General features: G+C 43.8%; 1 protein-coding gene across 6 annotated transcripts in view; it reads right to left on the minus strand.

Annotated features, from left to right (window-relative positions):
- Ncald (neurocalcin delta) overlaps positions 1-18313 on the minus strand; it is a 449041-nt gene that overhangs the window by 301042 nt on the left and 129686 nt on the right. For all 6 annotated transcript variants that reach the window (XM_031359538.1, XM_031359542.1, XM_031359537.1 and 3 more), the window contains exon 2: positions 7738-7792. The gene's annotated coding sequence lies outside the window, so the exon portion shown is untranslated. The remainder of the gene's footprint in view (positions 1-7737; positions 7793-18313) is intronic.

The following is an 18313-nucleotide window of genomic DNA, read 5'->3' on the forward strand; positions in this document are numbered from 1 at the left end:
GGACAGACCCCGCACGGTTGGACTGGGGAGGAAAGAGTTCCTCTGGAGGACTTTTGTTACGTATTCTTTGCTAAACATAACTGACATTGGTGTTTTCTCATTGGCTTGGACATTTATTGTGTGTGGTGATTGCTGTACTGAGACCCGATGGGAACCCAGCTCTTCAGTGGGCAGTATGGCAAGTGACAGAGAGAATGTGATTTTGAGGACATGGGTTCAGATTTATAATAATAACATATGATCACGCAATGGTAAATATTATTTCATTGAACAACACAAACAGCATTCAAGGGGAGCTAAGTGTTCCTGGGATGTATCCACTGTAGCCCTTTGAAAAGCACTATGGCACTAGGTATCCAGAGCCATGGAACTGTCTTTCCTTTTGAGTGTAGCACACAGTCATCTAAAAGCAACACAAGAAACTTGGCAACTGCAAGATGTTCACAGAAGCATGATGCATGACAGCTAAAAGACAGTAGAAACACGCAACCAAATCATAGTGCGTTGATTTAACAGAATGATACGACTTTAACAAAACAGTTTGCAATGTGAAGAAGGCTTATGATATATGTATGCTACCTTGTAAAAACCCAGGATACCAATGCTAACTGTGGAGCTCCTCACATTCAGTTTCAAGGCCACAGGAAAAAAGAAGTCATTGTCCTATCAGAGGCTAGGGCCAACAAGATGGCACAGCAGAGTGGGACACTTGCCACCAAGCCTGATGACCTCATTGTGATCCCAGGGACTCACATGGTGGAAGGACCTACTAAAAGCTGTCCTCCTCCACACATTCATGGTAGCATGTCCATATCCTCACCACCTCCCACAAGAAACAAGGAAACAAATAAGATCATGGGCTATATTCCACAAGAGGAAGCACACGTTTGACTATAAATCTGGCCAGGAGCCCATGATTAGTATAAACTGCCCTCAAATTTATATCTTTATTAGTGCAGCTCTCAGTCTTCATCAGAGAAGTTTCTTAGTTCAGTGAATTGAAGTTAGTGCAGAAATTCAGAGCTGAAGAGTGAGCATCAGAGGAGGAGAACTCGGGCACATGGGATAGCATGCCCCTTCTTGCCAAGAGTCAAGGGACCTCTTGGAACAGGGGGACAGAATGACTGTATGAGCCAGCAGTTGGGGAGGACTAGAGGGAAGCTGTCTTCTGCACATGAGAGGACCACTGCACTTATCCATACATGACAGGACCACTGCACCTGATAGGACCACTACACTAATGGCCTCAGCAGCTATGGTTGCCTGCAGAAAGTCAAGCTAGTTACTATTCCAGCATGGACTAGGAAAGGGCTCATAAACCACCAGCCTTAACTGACAGCCATGCACAATTGATGGCATCTAGGGGAACAGATGCCAGTTTGCTTCAAAGGGGGTGGCTTCTGGTAGGTCTACAATGTTCCAGTGGATGGCCCCACATGCAGGAGTTGCAGGGACTGCCCAAATTAGGGTCAGTGAGTTATTTTTTAAAGGAGAAAAAGACATGAAGTTATGGGTTAGGAAGGCAGGGTTAGATCTAAGAGGAGTTAGGGGGAGAAGTGCAGGGAGGTAACTTTGATTAAAGTACTTTCTATGAAATTCTCAAAGAATTAGTAACAATATTATGTAAAGACATCTTGGGCTATAGCCTAGTTGTGGATTAAGTCACGTTTTTCTGCTTAAGTCATTTTCTTCTCCTGGCTCTCTAGAGCCTTTCTCTTCCTCAGGCTAAATGACTGCATCAACTTTCTAACACATGCAGTTGTCTGCCCACTTTAGAAAGATGTGGCCTGGGTCCTTTTGTTCTCCTCCTTCCTAGTTTAGGAAGGATAAAAAAAGGCACTCATTCCTCTGGTTTTGGAGCTTTTTAAAGTTTCATAGTCTCAGACAATCAGATCAAGAGGGCTAACAAAACCTTTCACAACACATTCCTTTAAACACCAGCCCAGCACATCTGAACAGCAAGAGGCTCAGCAGGCTGAGCACAATACACTTGTCAAGAGCCTTCATAAGTCACCGTGCTCCACACAGCTAGTCCCGGCTTTGAATGCAAAGATCTTGCAAAAGAAGGAGAGAAGCAGAGAGTCTTAATTCCACTCAGTTGTCTATCAGTCACTCTGCAAGGGAGCACCAACCGCTTGCCAGACTGTGCTGTGGGCACCAATCCTGTCAGAGATGCACAGAACAATCCATTCCTTCTAAGTGCTTTGAGAAAGGGCAAACAGAGAAGCCACAGCTGACCCAGAGACTGGGTAGCATTCTGTGTTAAGTTCAAAGTAAAGAGGTGAGAGATAATGAATATTTAGGCATTATTGAAATTCTCTTCATATACATTTGTGTGCATGGGAGTGTGCATGTGTGTGTGCACACAAGTATGTGTGTTTGTGTGCTTGTGTATGTGCATTGCAAGTATATGTGTGTGCATGTTTATGCGTGTGTGTATGTGTGTGTGTGTGTGTGTGTGTGTGTGTGTATGTGTGCACGTGCGCCTTGGGTATTGTTACAGGGTCTTAATGGGACCTGGGCTCACTGATCAGGCTATGCCAGCTGGCCAGTGAGTTAACTCTTGACTAGAATCCCAGGTGCTCACCACCATGTCCGGGGATTGAACTCAGGTCCCCAGGTGCTCACCACCATGTCCAGGGATTGAACTCAGGTCCCCAGGTGCTCACCACCATGTCCGGGGATTGAACTCAGGTCCCCATGCTTTCATGAGGAATACTTTATTAACTAACACTTTCCCTGGACATCAATATTTTTGTTTCTACTCCATATTCTCTTAGACAACCAAGGAACTAGGGCGAACAACATTTCATAACAGAGCTTCCAGCAACCATATCAATATCAGCTAACATAGGAGCAGCTCATGGGACAAAGTGCCCTCAGCAAACAGCAGACAGACCAACATCCTGTGACTGCCTACCGTGGACAGTCCCTACCATGCCTTTTGATCTCTCTCTTCTTCTTCTTTTTTTTTAATTGGATATTTTCTTTATTTACATTTCCAATGTTATCCCCTTGCCTGGTTTCCCCTCTGCAAACCCCCTATCCTATCCCCCTCCCTCTGCTTCTATGAGGGTGCTCCCCCACCTACCTACCGACTCCTACCTCACCGCTCTAGGATTCCTCTACACTGGGCCATCAAGCCTTCACAAGACAAGGGCCTCCCCTCCCATTGATGCCAGATAAGTCCCCCTCAGCTCCTTCAGTCCTTCCCCTAACTCCTTCAGTGGGGTCCCCATGCTCAGTCCGATGCTTGGCTGCAAGCATCCACATCTGTATTGGCCAGGATCTGTCAGAGCCTCTCAGGAAACAGCTGTATTAGACTCCTGTCAGCAATATTAGACTGTATTAGACTCATTGGCATCAGGAATAGTGATTGGGTTTGGTGTCTGCATGTGGGATAGATCCCCAGGTGGGTTAGTCTCTGGATAGCCTTTCCTTCAGTCTCTGTTCCACTATTTGTTCCTGTGTTTCCTTTAGACAGGAGCAATTCTGGGTTAAATTTTTGGAGATAGGTGGGTGGCTCCACCCTTCAAATAGGGTGGGGCATGCCTAACCTCTGGATATGGTCTCGACAGGTTCTCCCTCTCCTTTGTGGGGTATTTCAGCTAATGTCATCCCCATAGGGTCCTGGGAGGCTCTTGCTTTCCTGGTATCTGGCACTTTCTGGTTGCTACCCCCAGTTTCCCATCCCCCATTGCTACCCCACTCTGTTCAATTTTCTGACCCTTTGTACATCTCCTACATCTCCTCCCATACCTGATTCTGTCCTTCTTTTTCCCCTCCTCCTCCTTTCTTCCTCCAATGTCCCTCCTACCCTCTATTTCCCTTGATTATATTGCCCCTCCTTCTAAGTAGGACTGAAGCATCCACACTTTGGTCTTCCTTTCTCTTGAGTTTCCTGTGGCCCATGAGTTGTATTGTGGGTATTTCACGCTCTTTGCCTAATCCATTGATGGTAAGAGACATTAAGGTATAGTGATTTTTGCCTCCTGTTATTTTTGCTTTTAAAGGTAGAATTATGATTGTGTAGCTATCTTCTTTTGGGTTTATCGAAAGATTACTTTCTTACTTTTTCTAGGGTGTAGTTTCCCTCCTTGTATTGGAGTTTTCCATCTATTATCCTTTGTAGTGCTGGATTTGTGGAGAGATATTGTGTAAATTTGGTTTTGTCATGGAATATCTTGGTTTCTACATCTATGGTCATTGAGAGTTTTGCTGGGTATAGTAGCCTGGACTGGCATTTGTGTTCTCTCAGGGTCTGTATGACATCTACCAAGGATCTAGCTTTCATAGTCTCTGGTGAGAAGTCTAGTGTAATTATGATAGGTCTGCCTTTATATGTTACTTGACCTTTTTCCCTTACTGCTTTTAATATTCTTTCTTTGTTTAGTGCATTTGGTGTTTTGATTATTATATGACAGAAGGAATTTTTTTTCTGGTCCAGTCTATTTGGAGTTCTGTAGGCTTCTTGTACGTCTATGGACATCTCTTTCTTTAGGTTGGGGAAGTTTTCTTCTATAATTTTGTTGAAGATATTTACTGGCCCATTACATTGGGAGTCTTCACTCTCTTCTATACCTATTATCCTTATGTTTGATCTTCTCATTGCGTCCTGGATTTCCTGGATGTTTGGGGTTAAGAGCTTTGGGCATTTTGCATTTGTTTTGACTGTTGTGTCAATGTTTTCTATGGTGTCTTTTGCACCTGAGATTCTCTCTTCTACCTCTTGTATTCTGTTGGTAATGCTTGCATCTATGACTCCTGATCTCTTTCCTAGGTTTTCTAACTACAGGGTTGTATCTCTTTGTGATTTCTTTATTGTTTCTATTCCAATTTTTAGATCTTAGATGGTTTTGTTCATTTCCTTCTTCTGTTTGGTTGTGTTTTCCTGTAATTCAAGGGATTTTTGTGTTTCCTCTTTAAGGGCTTCTAGCTGTTGGCTTGTGTTCTCCTGTATTTCTTTAAGGGAGTTATTTATGTCCTTCTTAAAGTCCTCTATCATCATTATGAGATGTGATTTTAAATCAGAGTCTTGCCTTTCTGGTATGTTGAGGTATCCAAGGCTGTGGTGGGGAACTGGGTTCTGATAATGCCAAGTAGCCTTGGTTTCTGTTGCTTATGTTCTTGCACTTGCCTCTCGCCATCTGGTTATCTCTGGTGTTAGCTGGTGTTGCTGTCTCTGACTGTGACTTGTCTCTCCTGCAAGCCTGTGTGTCAGCACTTCTGAGAGACCAGATCTCTCCTGGAGGAATTTGGGTATGGAGAGCTGTGTCACCAGGTCAGCTCTGAGTGCAAATGGAAACTGGAAGGATCCTGTCCCAGGTTGCTCCTCAGTTCTTGTGTCCTAAGGGCTCCTGGTGGGTCCCTTGGAGCAGAAGTGGTGGTCTTACCTGTGCTCTCAGGTGTGTCAGCACTCCTGGGAAACCAGTTCACTCCCAGAGGTATTTGAGTATGGAGAGCTGTGGCACAGGGTCAGCTCCGGGGTGATAGAAACCAGAAGTACAAATTGCTCTTTCTAACTCTGTGAAGAATTGAGTTGGAATTTTGATGGGGATTGCTCTGAATCTGTAGATTGCTTTTGGCAAGATGACCATTTTTACTATATTAACCCTACCAATCCATGAGCATTAGAGATCTTTCCATCTTCTGAGAGTTTCTTCAATTTCTTTCTTCAGAGACTTGAAGTTCTAATCATCCAAATCTTTCACTTGCTTGGCTAGAGTCACACCAAGATATTTTGTATTATTTGTTACTATTGTGAAGGGTGTCATTTCCCTAATTTCTTTCTCAGCTTGTTTATCCTTCAAGTAGAGGAAGGCTGCTGATTTGTTTGAGTTAATTTTATATCCAGCCAATTTACTGAAGTTGTTTACCAGGTTTAGGAATTCTCTGGTGAAATTTTTGGGGTTATTTAATTATGCTATCATATCATCTGCAAATAGTGAGATATTTTAACTTCTTCCTTTCCAATTCATATCCCCTTTACCTCCTTTTGTTGTCTAATTGCTCTGGCTAGGACTTCAAGTTATATTGAAGGAAGAGAGTGGGCAGCCTTGTCTAGACCCTGATTTTAGTGAGATTGCTTCAAGTTTCTCTCCACTTAGTTTGATGTTGGCTACTGGATTGCTGTATATTACTTTTCCTATGTTTAGGTATGAGCCTTGAATTCCTGATCTTTCCAAGACTTTGATGTCTCTCTTAACAAAAAATAGTTTCTTCCAGCCACCCTAGTGTGGCTTTAGTTTAGGCAATGGTAGAAAATAGCTTGATTTAACACTTAGGCAGAAAGGAAGGCATGTTAGAAACCTATTCACAACATATCTCACAGGAACTTTCCAAGCCAGTTGTCAGCAATTCCAGCACAACTCTAAGCTTCTGCTTAGGTCCTGGACTAGATTCCAATTTCTTGGGATAAGAACTTGCTAAAGTAGCTGGCTTATAAGTCAGGTTATATGCAAAGTACTGACTAAAGCCCCACATGGCAACATGCTCACATAATGAAACCACTAAGACCTGAGCCATCACCTGAGCTGTGAGTGTGGCCAGAAACTGCCTCCACCTTTACCGGAGAGAGATGGACAGACAGACACACTGCTAGTTCACCAGAGCAAGAGGCGGACAGGCAGACACACCGCTGGTTCTAGCTCAATGGCCAAAGGACTCATCTTACTCCCCTCCCCCACTTTCTGCTTCTTCCTTTTCCCATCTTGTCCTGATCATATACAGCTAAATCCTCTTAAGTAGAAGTGTAATCACTTTTCAGGGTCAAGTAAAACTATGAATTTTTATTATTAAAATTATTAGAAAGCTAGAACTTGGGGCTGCGAAGATGGCTCATTGCATTAAGACATTTGTCACCAAGCCTGATAAAATTTACTATGGCACATATGCAAACATGTGTGTACATGTGGGCACACACACAGGTCTCTCTCTCTCTCACACACACACACACACACACACACACACACACACGGGCACACACACACACACACAGGGCACAACACACTAAGTTAATATAATTTTAAAGCGAAAATTATATGTCATGTGATGTCAGGATGTCATGTGATGAGTGTCATGATGAGCATCTGTGTCTAGATCATCAGCAAGGATAAAAATGGATGAGAGTGAGGATTAAAGAGTTAATCCAAGGGAGTTCTGGGGAAGGTCTCTGGGTGATATCAGAGGTTCCATTTCTACCATTCCCGTCTTGGGAGCTAGGCAGTGCATAGCCTATACCCAAGCCTACCACACAACAGCTATTTCTTGGGTATTTACTTTCTTATCTCTTGCTGAGTTCTCACTATGTACTGAGTAATGTGTCTGCCACGTGATCTTCACAGATTGTCTAGTCTAATCATCAGGATACACCTGTGAGGTTAAGTCTTTGTATTACCACCGTTATAGAATGGAAGAGCTCCGTCATTGTGCCTGCACACAAGCACAGAAACCTGGGTTCAATCTCCAGCACCCATGTGAATAGCTAGGTGTGGCACACTCTCATAAGCCCAGTGCTGGGGGTGGGGGAGGCGGGTGGAGCCGGGAAGATCCCTAGGGCTTACCAACAAACCAGCATAGCCTAATTGGTGAGCCCAAATTCCTATTAGAAGCTGTGTCTCAAAATCAAAGTGGGTGGCTCCTGAGGAACACCTGAAATCAACACCTGTTCTCCACATGCACATGTACGCACACAGAGAGAAACGAATGAAGTCATTGCAGAAAGTTTAAGGAACTTACCAAGGTTGATCCAAGGTGGCTTTACTCTGGCTCAGACTCTCGTGGGCCACTCCACCTGCCATTGACAACAGGGACAGAGGGGAAAGTCATTTTTAGGGCAATTAATTGAGCCAATCTATAAGTGCATTCTACAGTGCCAGGAGACCTACACCAAACAGTCACTTTGCTTCAAGAATACAACCATCCCTGTGTGTCACCTCTGCCTTTTCTCTGCCGCTGTAATTGTTTAAAATTCCACACCCCAAAATTAACTAAATTCATTACTAGCCCCCAGTCAGCAAATACCTTTGCATGATTGCACCTCCTGATGAGGGCACCTGTTATTTGTTAGCTAAGTAAGTGAACCACTGGTTACTGAGAGGGAGGACAGCACAAAATTAACTGATAATTGGCCAATGAGCTAGTGTCCCCAGGAGGAGCTCCATCAAGCAGCAGGGACCAGGATTTCACTCTGAAGCTCCCAGAGAAAGACTTGAGATCTAAGGACTGACAATCTGCTGAAACAGCTATTTTAAGCCAGGAAATTCCACGGTGGGAGGCATGCAGAGAAGAACTGGGAAGGGATAAGCAGACCCTGAAAACCCCTCTTGCCTTGGTCTTACTGCCTCCCTGGCCTCACAATGGCTGTGTGTTAGAGGCCTTTTGCATCTCCTAAGCACTCATCTCCTAGGACACAAATCTCTTAAGGCAACAGAACAAATGCTAGAATCAAACTGGTTGGAAAACTTAGCTCTACCTCTGACCATCCTGTAAGTTACCCAAAACCCTTGAAGTCTCTGAGTCCATTTCCTCACTTCTATAATTAGGACATGAATAGTGTCTACCCTGTAAGATTGATGTCAACATTAAATTCATGTTACCTCTCCAGAACTCCAAAGGAAAAAAGTCCTTTCAGACTCAAGACTGATTGAAAGTGTTGAAACATCTTTCATTGCTTTATCGTTAGCTTACAGGGACATAGACATTAAAATGAGTGCTGTGCTCCTCAAAGCAATGGTTTCTGGACCGTCTCTAAGCAATGGTTTCTGGACCATCTCTAAGCACCACTTCTTTTGGCAGCTCCTTTTGTTTTTTACAAGGCTCAGAACTCTGGAGTTGCTTTCAGCATGAGTAGCCTTGCTCATCCCTTTCCCGAATGATCATTTGGAGCCAAGTGTGAGTGACATTGAGAAGTACATCCTTTTGTGTCACATGTGAAGAATGAGAAGTCCCCAGTCTGGTCCTCACTCCTACCTCCAGCCCTGTTGGTTGCCACCTATGCCCCCTACTGTTTCTCCATCTTCTGCATTCAGAACCTCATTGTTCCTTGGCCCAGCAGCACCACCCTGGTTCCCACAGCTATTCAAGGCCCCCTGCTCCTGATGGAATATCAGCCTGCTTTTCACGATCCATGCAGAAATAATTCCATTTATCTCCAAGCCCTGGCTCATACTTCAATGCTTCTGTGAGCTTCTCCTTGGGCACTGAGCTGTTCAATGGCTAAGAACACAAATGTGGAAGTCCAGACCCTACAGGACAGCACTAAAGAGAAGCCTTGAATCCACTGGCAGCCTCATTGCCAGAGTCCCGATCCTGCTCTGCCATGTGTCCAGCTTGGTGATCCCAGGCAGCTACCTCACATTCCTGCATCTCAGTTCCCTCCATGGTAACGGCTACCTCTAAGTTTTATTTTCCTAGATTACAAGAATCACTAGGAAAGTGCCCTGTAAATGTTTGTCTAATAAAGTCCAAGGCCCCTGTATCGCATCGGGGTGACCAGGAATGCTTATTCAGTCCTTTAGCATCTCAGTTTCTTTACTTTAAAATAAGAGTAAGAAAAATATCTCCCACTTCCGATTGTTAGAATTAAAGAAAATAGTGTGTGTGATTTAATTAGTGTATAATGTGCATAGAGCCTTGAATATTATAGAATGTCAACAAAATGGTACGCTTAGTTAGATGTGGTGGCACATACCTGTAATCCTAGCACTTGGAATATGGAAGCACTTGGAATATGGGTCAAGAGTCCAAGGCCAGCCTCAGCTACAAATACAATCAAAGCCAGTCTGAGCTAAATGTGACTCTGTCTCAAAAAATAACAGCAAGAACAAAAAATGGGGGGGGGAGGGGAGGAGGAAGAAAGGCATGTTAAAAAACTAACTTGCTTCTTCTGAGCTCAGGAACACCTTGTTCTTAACTCGGTAAAAACACATGCCAAATCAGATAGTCCAAGCTGGGCTTCCCTGGAGAGAGACACCGTGGTGGTATGTCTTCTACTTTTATAGTAAAGCCATTATAACAAGCATGGGTAATGGGACCTGGAACTAAAGCAAAAGCCACAGCTTGTAAAAGTGAACTGTGACTCACAACACAGGCAACTGCTCAAACCACAGCGTGTGAGATGAACTAAGTTCAGACACACAGCACCAGCTCATTTAGACCTGTAGCTCTCAGTATAACTACAATAAAACCTACACAACTCTGCGCAGTTCTGCATCCTAAAGAGGGTTTTCCATTGTTCCAGAAACTTCCTACTCTGCAAATTCTGACCAGTCTCCGACAGAGAACTGCCAGCGGTTCTGGACACACTGCCCATGTTCCTTCTGATATCACCCCATTCCAGGACAGACATCTCTTCATCCTGCAGCATGGTAATAAAACCATGTTTGTCTACGATGGTAGGTTCTTCATTGTCTTTCTTGGTGGGACTTCACATGTTGTATATGCCAAGGGTTTGATACAGTACCAGGTAGTAGGTAGACATTTATGAAAGTATACCTTAAATTAAGATTGGAGCAATGCAAAATTTTTATAACCTGCAAATTCTGAAAAGAACTCTAGTTAAAAAAAACTATCAGAGGCCCCACTGGGCCACCTGGGGAGGACTATGGATGTGATTTTCCAAGCTATTCACCTTACAGAGTTTCATGGACTGCAATATATAATAAAGAATGCCGACTAGAAACCTGATTGACCCTGTACGTTTACAGCTAACAAGTACCATGCCTATTATCCAGAAGAATCATAAGCTAATGGGACACAGTGTAGAACCAGCAAGGCGACCCAGTCACCTTCCTACAACACCTCGCACAGGGCCTCGGTCATAGCATGTGAAAACAGAAATTTCTGTTGGTTACTGACAGAGGATCTCATTCTATCCACTGTAATAGAAGCGACTGAGAAGGTTTGAGCATGTTTAAGAGGAGACAGCCTGATACATGCGATAGTCCAAGGAGATTATTGGTGGCAGGACCTAGGGACCTGTGAGCAGGCGGGGACCCTGTGACAGGCAAGCTGAGGTGAGAGGCTTGCTCTGTAGCTCAGGCCAAGGGAAGGACTCTGACTACAGAGCTAACAAAAGGGTCTTCTCTGAAGGACCAAGGAAGGCAAGCACGATGCCCACACCTGACCTTGAGGCATGCAAAAGGCAGTAGAACTCAAGCTGTGCTGTGATTGCCGCCTACTGACATAGGGAGCCATCTTGAAAACAAGCAAAAAAGCATTGCAAAAGTCAAAGAGCATCATCTTTGGCATATAACAAAGCCGATGCCAGAAGTCAAGGGCACAGGCATGGTGGCAGCTGGCACGGTGCGGCCTCAGCACCACCTGCTTTGGTATCTCACTCAAGTCAGACCAAAACAGCAACAAAGGTCACAGCATTTACTTAGAGTAGGGAAGGGAGAGCCACTTATTGACTCTTGGGAAACGGTGACAGTCTTTTTGTAAAGTGTGCTAGACAGATCTTATTTTTAGCTTTGTTTAAAATTTCAAGTAAATTCATTTAAGCAATGAGAGTCAAAGACCCTTGAACTCTGTTTGGGCTCGCTGACCACTAGAGTGAATCGCTCATGTGTTAATGATCATTTTTTAATCTTTTAACTCAGTATTTTCCTGCATGGCTGAAAACAATGATACGCCAGATATCCTTTCTGGGCGAAGGAACAATAAAGACACAATTTGACCTAATAAGATTCTACATACATGTACAACATGAATAAATAATATTTTAATGAGCATGATTTCTGACTTCAGGAACTTTAAATAAAGAGAGCTTTGACTAAGACTCTAGCAGCAAGGTGGGAAGGAAACACTGGGTTATTTAAAATAAAAACATCACAGTAAAGTAGGCCGCAAGCAGACATTAAGGCTTTTCAGAGATCATCCACGAAGAAAGGGAACGCCTATATGAACTCCTTCTCCTGGAGGTGCTTTGCCATGCGTTGCAGTGTATCACCCACTGAACCCAAGGCTGAAGAAGAAATCTTCCCTGAAACTGCTATGTTAACTATTTCTGTGTCCCTGAGCCTCACACCTGAAGGTCTACAGTGCTCCTGGAACCAGGTTTTGTGTGAGTTACCACAAGCATTTAAGGTCGCTCTGTGTTTGTTTTCAAATAACCTGCAGCTAGGGTAAGAGAGAAAACACAACTTTTTTTTTTTTTCCCAGAAGTGGGTCTTTCCACGGCTGCAGCATTTGGGTCTATTTTCATTAAATATTTCATGCGCAAACAATCAATGGGCAACTGGAAATGATTATTTAGTAATTACATTTAGCTCTAACAGAAACAACCCATTAGGGTTATAATAGCACACAGGCTGTGATGGCCATTTTAACTCTGAAAATGCCAGTTAGGGCAACGGCTGCCGTGGGAGGTATGACCACAGAAATAAATGGCCCTTATAGTGTGCTGAAGGATATCCTCTTTCTCAACATACTAACAGACTCCGCAACTCAAGGACATAGGTCTTTTATGAACTATAACCTCGGTAGACTAGGGGAAGAGTAAGTCATTTTAAAACTCTAAAACCATTCTTTAAAGACTAAATTTACCTATTAATTTGCTACATCTAGATTAGATTTCCTCCAAACCTAAATTTACAATTATCTGGGCCAGTTAGCTGGTCTTGGGGGTTGGGGGTAGGGAGGAGGTGTTCCGTTACAATGGCATCCTGTACACCCCACAGAACACCTCCCCTGACCTGTACCGCCCATACTCCTTCCCTCTCACTTCTCTGGGGTTTTCCCATAGGTGTGGACTCAGGTGATGGCTGATGACTCCCTCCACTCCCTCGCTTTCCTCACACGGTAGAGTCTGATGTTAGTGCTCTTCCTTCCCAGATGTGGTTTCTGCTGAGTGACCTTTCGCTCGGGATTACACCCCTTACCAGGCCCCATTATTTGTTCTTTTACCCTTCTGAACCAAGATAAAAATGGCTTCCCACTCCTGCTGATTTCTGACCCGAGACCCCTCATTTATTCCTGTGATCCTGCCCCCAAGTCTACAGTAGTCCTTGCAGTTAACGTTCTTCATTCAAACCTTGAGAAAAGTCTCCATCTTGCTAAAGTCCCAGTGCACCCACGTTCAGTTCTCTCCGGGAGGAAGATGAGGGGCTGATGCAGACAACCTATCTATATGGGAAATGCTTATTCTGAGAGGGGAGGTAGCCACAAGTTCCTACAGTGCCCTCTGTTTGGGGCAAGTTTAATGTATTTGATGTCAAAAAAGCTAACACAGATTGATATTCAGCCTTTTGAGTTTCTACTCCTCATCTGAAAAAAAGAAACAAAATCTCATCCACTCATTCCTGTTGTCCAAAATTAACAGCACAGCAGAAACCGGCAGTGCTATCAAATATCAGGAATGCCATTCATCGCTGTGTCCCCCTCCACCCCACCCTGAGCAACAAGAGCCCATTTGGGTTTATTACTATGCAGTTCAAATAAAAAGCAAATTATATTTTTAGAATCTTTTTTTTTTTCAGATTTTAACTTGCTGTTGTTAGGAAGAAGTGGCCATCACTCTTTCAAAGCCTAGAGCCAAGTAATAAAATAGGAGAGAGAGAGAGAGAGAAGTATTGTTTTATGCAAATGTCCCCAGGTTGTCAATTTCTCTCTAAAAACCTGTTATCAATTCCACAACTGCCCGAGGTAATGCTTCCTTATCTGTCTGGACGTTGGTTTATTTAGCTAGACAGAGCAGTTTTCATTACATTATACTTGCTGAACGTGCCACATGTTGATAAACTGGACATTTTCTAAGACTAAATAGAAATGTATTAATTCTTCACCTTTCCCTTTGTGCTTGTGGCTAGGAAATAAAACATCCACCCCTGCCTCCATTGTCATGTTGGGTTTACTAAAATGAGGCTGATGCAGGAGATTCAGGTGAAGGAGTTAAAGCCCAGGTCTGTTTTCCCCACACTCTTGGACTTCGGGGCTCCTGACTCTCTAAGTGGCTACTTCTCAGATACACATCTCTGGCAACGGCTCTGCTTGGATAGTTCTGCTCCTAGCACTGCTCCAAAGGAGAGGAAATGCTTGTAGGCACCTCCTGGTTGCCTTAACAACCTTCATCTATTCATTTCCACCTATCTCCACCTCGGTAAACAACATTTTGTTCAATTTTCTCCAGGATGCTTCAATGTGTGCGGACGTGCTCTGCTAGGTCCCTGACTGATAAGAACTGAGCTTGGGAGAAGAGTGCAAATGTACCACTCAAAAGGAAGCAGAACTTGTTAAAAGTTAAGAAAATATATAATATGATATATATGTCTGCTTACTAGTTCTGACAATACATTGTGTTATTTGAGACATTAACATTAGGAGAATCTAAAGAAAGGAAAACATAGGAATTCTTTGTACTTTCTTTACAGCTTTGCTGTAAATATAAAATTATTCCAAAATCAAATATTTTCCTTTAAAATTATCTGTATACACATGTAGGCATGTGCCTGCATGTGGGTAAGAACATATGAGTTTAAGGAATAGGATCCCCTGAAGCTGGAGTTCCAGGCAGTTGTGAGCTGCCCAGTGTGCTGGGAACTGAACCCAGGTCCTCTGCAAGAGCATAAGTACTCTTAACTGCTGAGCCATCTCTCCACACCTGTCCCCAATAAAATCATATCTTATTTAAGATACATAGGATTTCAGCCCCTGAGATAGAGCTTCAGTAATTGATCCTTAATTGAAATTTTTGAAAAATACGGTCCTACCGAACCCAGAAAATACTAACCCAGGTTGGGATAAAGATGGAAGCAATTATTTTTAATGCTAAATTACTATATAATTACTTGACTATTTAAAGAAGAGCCAATTGAAATTATGTCAAAGTTCATCTTTTCCAATTAATTAGAATGATTCATTCTTCAACCAGTCACTGAATTTAGTTTCTTACATTAAAAGAAAAGAGAAGAAGAAAATTCTTGAAAGGTGTAGGCTATTGTCGAATGTAACAAAGATGGTTGGCAGGGGTAGAGTGTACAGAGGCAGGGGTGGAGTGTGCAGAGGCAGGGGTGGAGTGTACAGAGGCAGGGGTGGAGTGTGCAGAGGCAGGGGTGGAGTGTACAGAGGCAGGGGTGGAGTGTGCAGAGAAAGAGGCAGAGGTGGAGTGCTCAGGGGCAGGGTAGAATGTGCAGAGGCAGGGGTGGAGTGTACAGAGGCAGAGGTGGAGTGCGCAGAGGCAGGGGTAGAGATTCTCAAGCAAGCTCTGGGTGCTCTCTACACCACACCCACTACAATATGGCAACCGGAGACGGAATGGGGAAGAGCAGGCTGTAGCTACAACACTGCCTCCTTGTAAAAACTGGCTTTAAAAGAAGCATTTCTGAGTTATGACTACATCACCCCAAATCGTGCTGCTCAGAGAGATTTTGAATCAAAGACATTAAAAGGAGATGCAAGACCACTCTGGCTTTCGGTCTGCTTCCTCATAAAACAGAACTTGAATTTGCCTCCTCCCCCCCCCCCAAGGTAGCCAGCAGGACAGCCAGTCATTCCTGTCTGCACAGTGGGGAACACTCAGCCGGAGGTGGGTGGAGGCATCAGTACAAACAAACTTTGCCCCCAGTTACAGACTTAGCCCAAGGCCTTGTCCTTGTCACACTCCTAGCTTACTATCCTTTGTCAACCTACTGCCTGAGGTTGACCTTTCCTGCCTCTTGGGGGGAGGGGTCTTCATTTCTTATTCATTCCCTGTGTCCTGTAAAACTTGTTTTAAAGCAAAGTGTTCACCTGACTGCTGACCGTGTGCTTAGGTCTGTGTAATTCTCAGTGCCAGAGCAGAAGTGAGGGCTCTAAAAGAGAAGGTGGGGTGGGGTGGGGCCGGTGGCGCACACCTGTAGTCCCAGCACTTGAGAGGTGGAAGCAGGGTGGAAGCTCCGAAATTCAAGGTCATCCTTGCCTTCAGAGTGCTTGGGGCCAGCCTAGGTTACATGAGATAGAGGCTCAAAAAAACTAACAGAGGAGTGGAATGTTTGTCTCTCCTACGTTTTCCTGAATCCTTTCATCTGAAAGGGGCAGGGCCTGAAAACAAACAAAAATCTCTGCCTTAGGGAGGTCATTACCCCCCTTGTAGTTCAAATAACTGTGGTTTAAAAAGTGCTTGGCACGGCCAAGTGTTACATGAATGTCACACAATAGAAATTACTGGCTTAAATAGTCCCCTGCCTCCTGACTCTAAGGCAAAAAGCTGGTGGTCCGGAGCCTTGCCGAGCCTCGGCCGCTCCAAACAATGAGAATTCAGAAAAACCCAATCCTTTCAATAATTTAGCAAGACATTACTGAAAATTAGATTAACATCAAAGAATTATTTCACTAAAAATAAAGACAGTATAACCTTGCTTCTTTGTTGAGAATATGTTACATGTGAGCTAAAGTAGTGAGAGCACAGGAAAGCAGACAGCGCTGGGCAGAGCGTGCCGGATGATAGGGGGATGATAGGGAGAGGATTGGGCAGGGCGTGGGACTTCAGCGAAGCTACTTCGGAAGGTAAACAGTTGAGATCTAACACAGAGATGATTATTAACACCAAAGTTAATAAACCGTCATTGTGTTGCAGGTTCTCATTAAAGTCAGTTTTTGATGCTCTTGTCAACAAAAATCATTGAATAATAGATTTGCTCATCTGCTTCACCATAGCAACCAATTTATCATCTATCCCTTCGTACTGTGGTTTAAACCTCAAATATACATAATAATTTTTATCTTCAAGAAACAAAGAACTCCATCAGAAGGGAGCGGTTGGTTGCTCAGGAAGAACGCGGATCTGTCTTTCTCTCCTGGGTAGACTCATTTTTGCTCCTGAATAAACAGGATGGCTCAATTGCTTTAACCTCTCTCTGAAATGTAAAAGGATCTCCTAGCCAGGGTCATTCACATTTCTATTTTATTCAGAAAGAAGCTTTCAGATTAGAGATGAAAGAAAAGCTGCTGCCAGTCAACGCAAAGGAACACAAACCACTGAACAGTTTTCAGCAGAAATATTAAGAAGAATTATTCTAGAGAGAAGCCCTGTAAGTCATTTTCACTGCCTCGGACAAATACTGTTTCTATTCTTGTCCACTGAGGTAGAGAATGCTCCTTCAAAGCAGTTTACTGGATCTGTGTCTGGAAAAGTCGATGAGCTTCCAGAGGCTGCCTTTGGATGCCATGGTAACCGCATGATTCGGGTCAAGTCTATCATGTCTAGGGGGCAGTTTAAAGGGTTTCAGAACAGTACCTGAGAAAATAAACACTGTGGATACATGCCCCTGGCAGGGATAAACTGGACAAGGGACACACTCACTTCTAGGCCCTTGGGTTCCTAGCACCTGAGAACTACAGTGAGATAAGACGCGATCCCAAAGGACAAAGCCTGAGTACAGCCATTATAAAACACACAAGCATTGGCGCTAGAGAGATGCTTCAGGGTTAAGAGCACTTGCTCTTGAAGAGGACCACATTGGATTCCCAGCACCCACTTGGTGGCTCACGTCCATCTGTAACTCCAGTTCCAGGGGATCCTGTACCCTCTACAGACTTATGCAGGCACTGCGTGAGCATGATGCACATACAGACATGCAGTCAAAACACACACATAAATTTTTTAAAAAACCTTGAAAATACTTTAAAAGAATATATTGGGCCTGAAGTGGTAGCTTAGTAGTTAAAAGCACAAACTATCCTTCCACAGGACCTGAGCTAGGTTCCCTTCATCCATATTGGGCAATCTGTACTCTGGATCCAGAGGGATCCTCTCCTCTGGCTTCCACAGATACTGCATTCACATGCACGCACACAGAGGTACACAATAAATAAATAAATAAATAAATAAATAAATAAATAAATATCTTTCAATTAAAAATATACAAGAATGGATATATAGCATGTCATCATAGATGTTAAACTTTTGTATTCAATTTTTAAATTAATTTTTTCTCTAGTTTTTGCTTTGACTTGAGTTGTGAAAGTCTCTTGTGAAGATTGTGCTAAGGCATAGTAACAGAACCAGGGAGTAGTTCAAACTGCTCACATGGACCTGGACCTTAAAAGGCAAAATCCCTGGCTCTGCTTCACCTGTGAAGTCATGGACCTTAGCAGGCATAGACTCCCCAGACCTCCCAGGGTGAAGGTACACCCTTCACACACCCCTCTACACACCCCTTTGCACACCCTTCACACACCCCTTCACACACCCCTCTGCACACTCCTTTGCACACCCTTCACACACCCCTTCACACAGCCCTTTGCACACCCCCTTGCATACTCCTTCACACACCCCTTTGCACACCCCTTCACACACCCCTTTGCACACCCTTCACACACCCCTTTGCACGCCCTT

The sequence above is a fragment of the Mastomys coucha genome, unplaced genomic scaffold (genome assembly GCF_008632895.1).
Source record: "Mastomys coucha isolate ucsf_1 unplaced genomic scaffold, UCSF_Mcou_1 pScaffold7, whole genome shotgun sequence".
Taxonomy (NCBI): domain Eukaryota; kingdom Metazoa; phylum Chordata; class Mammalia; order Rodentia; family Muridae; genus Mastomys; species Mastomys coucha.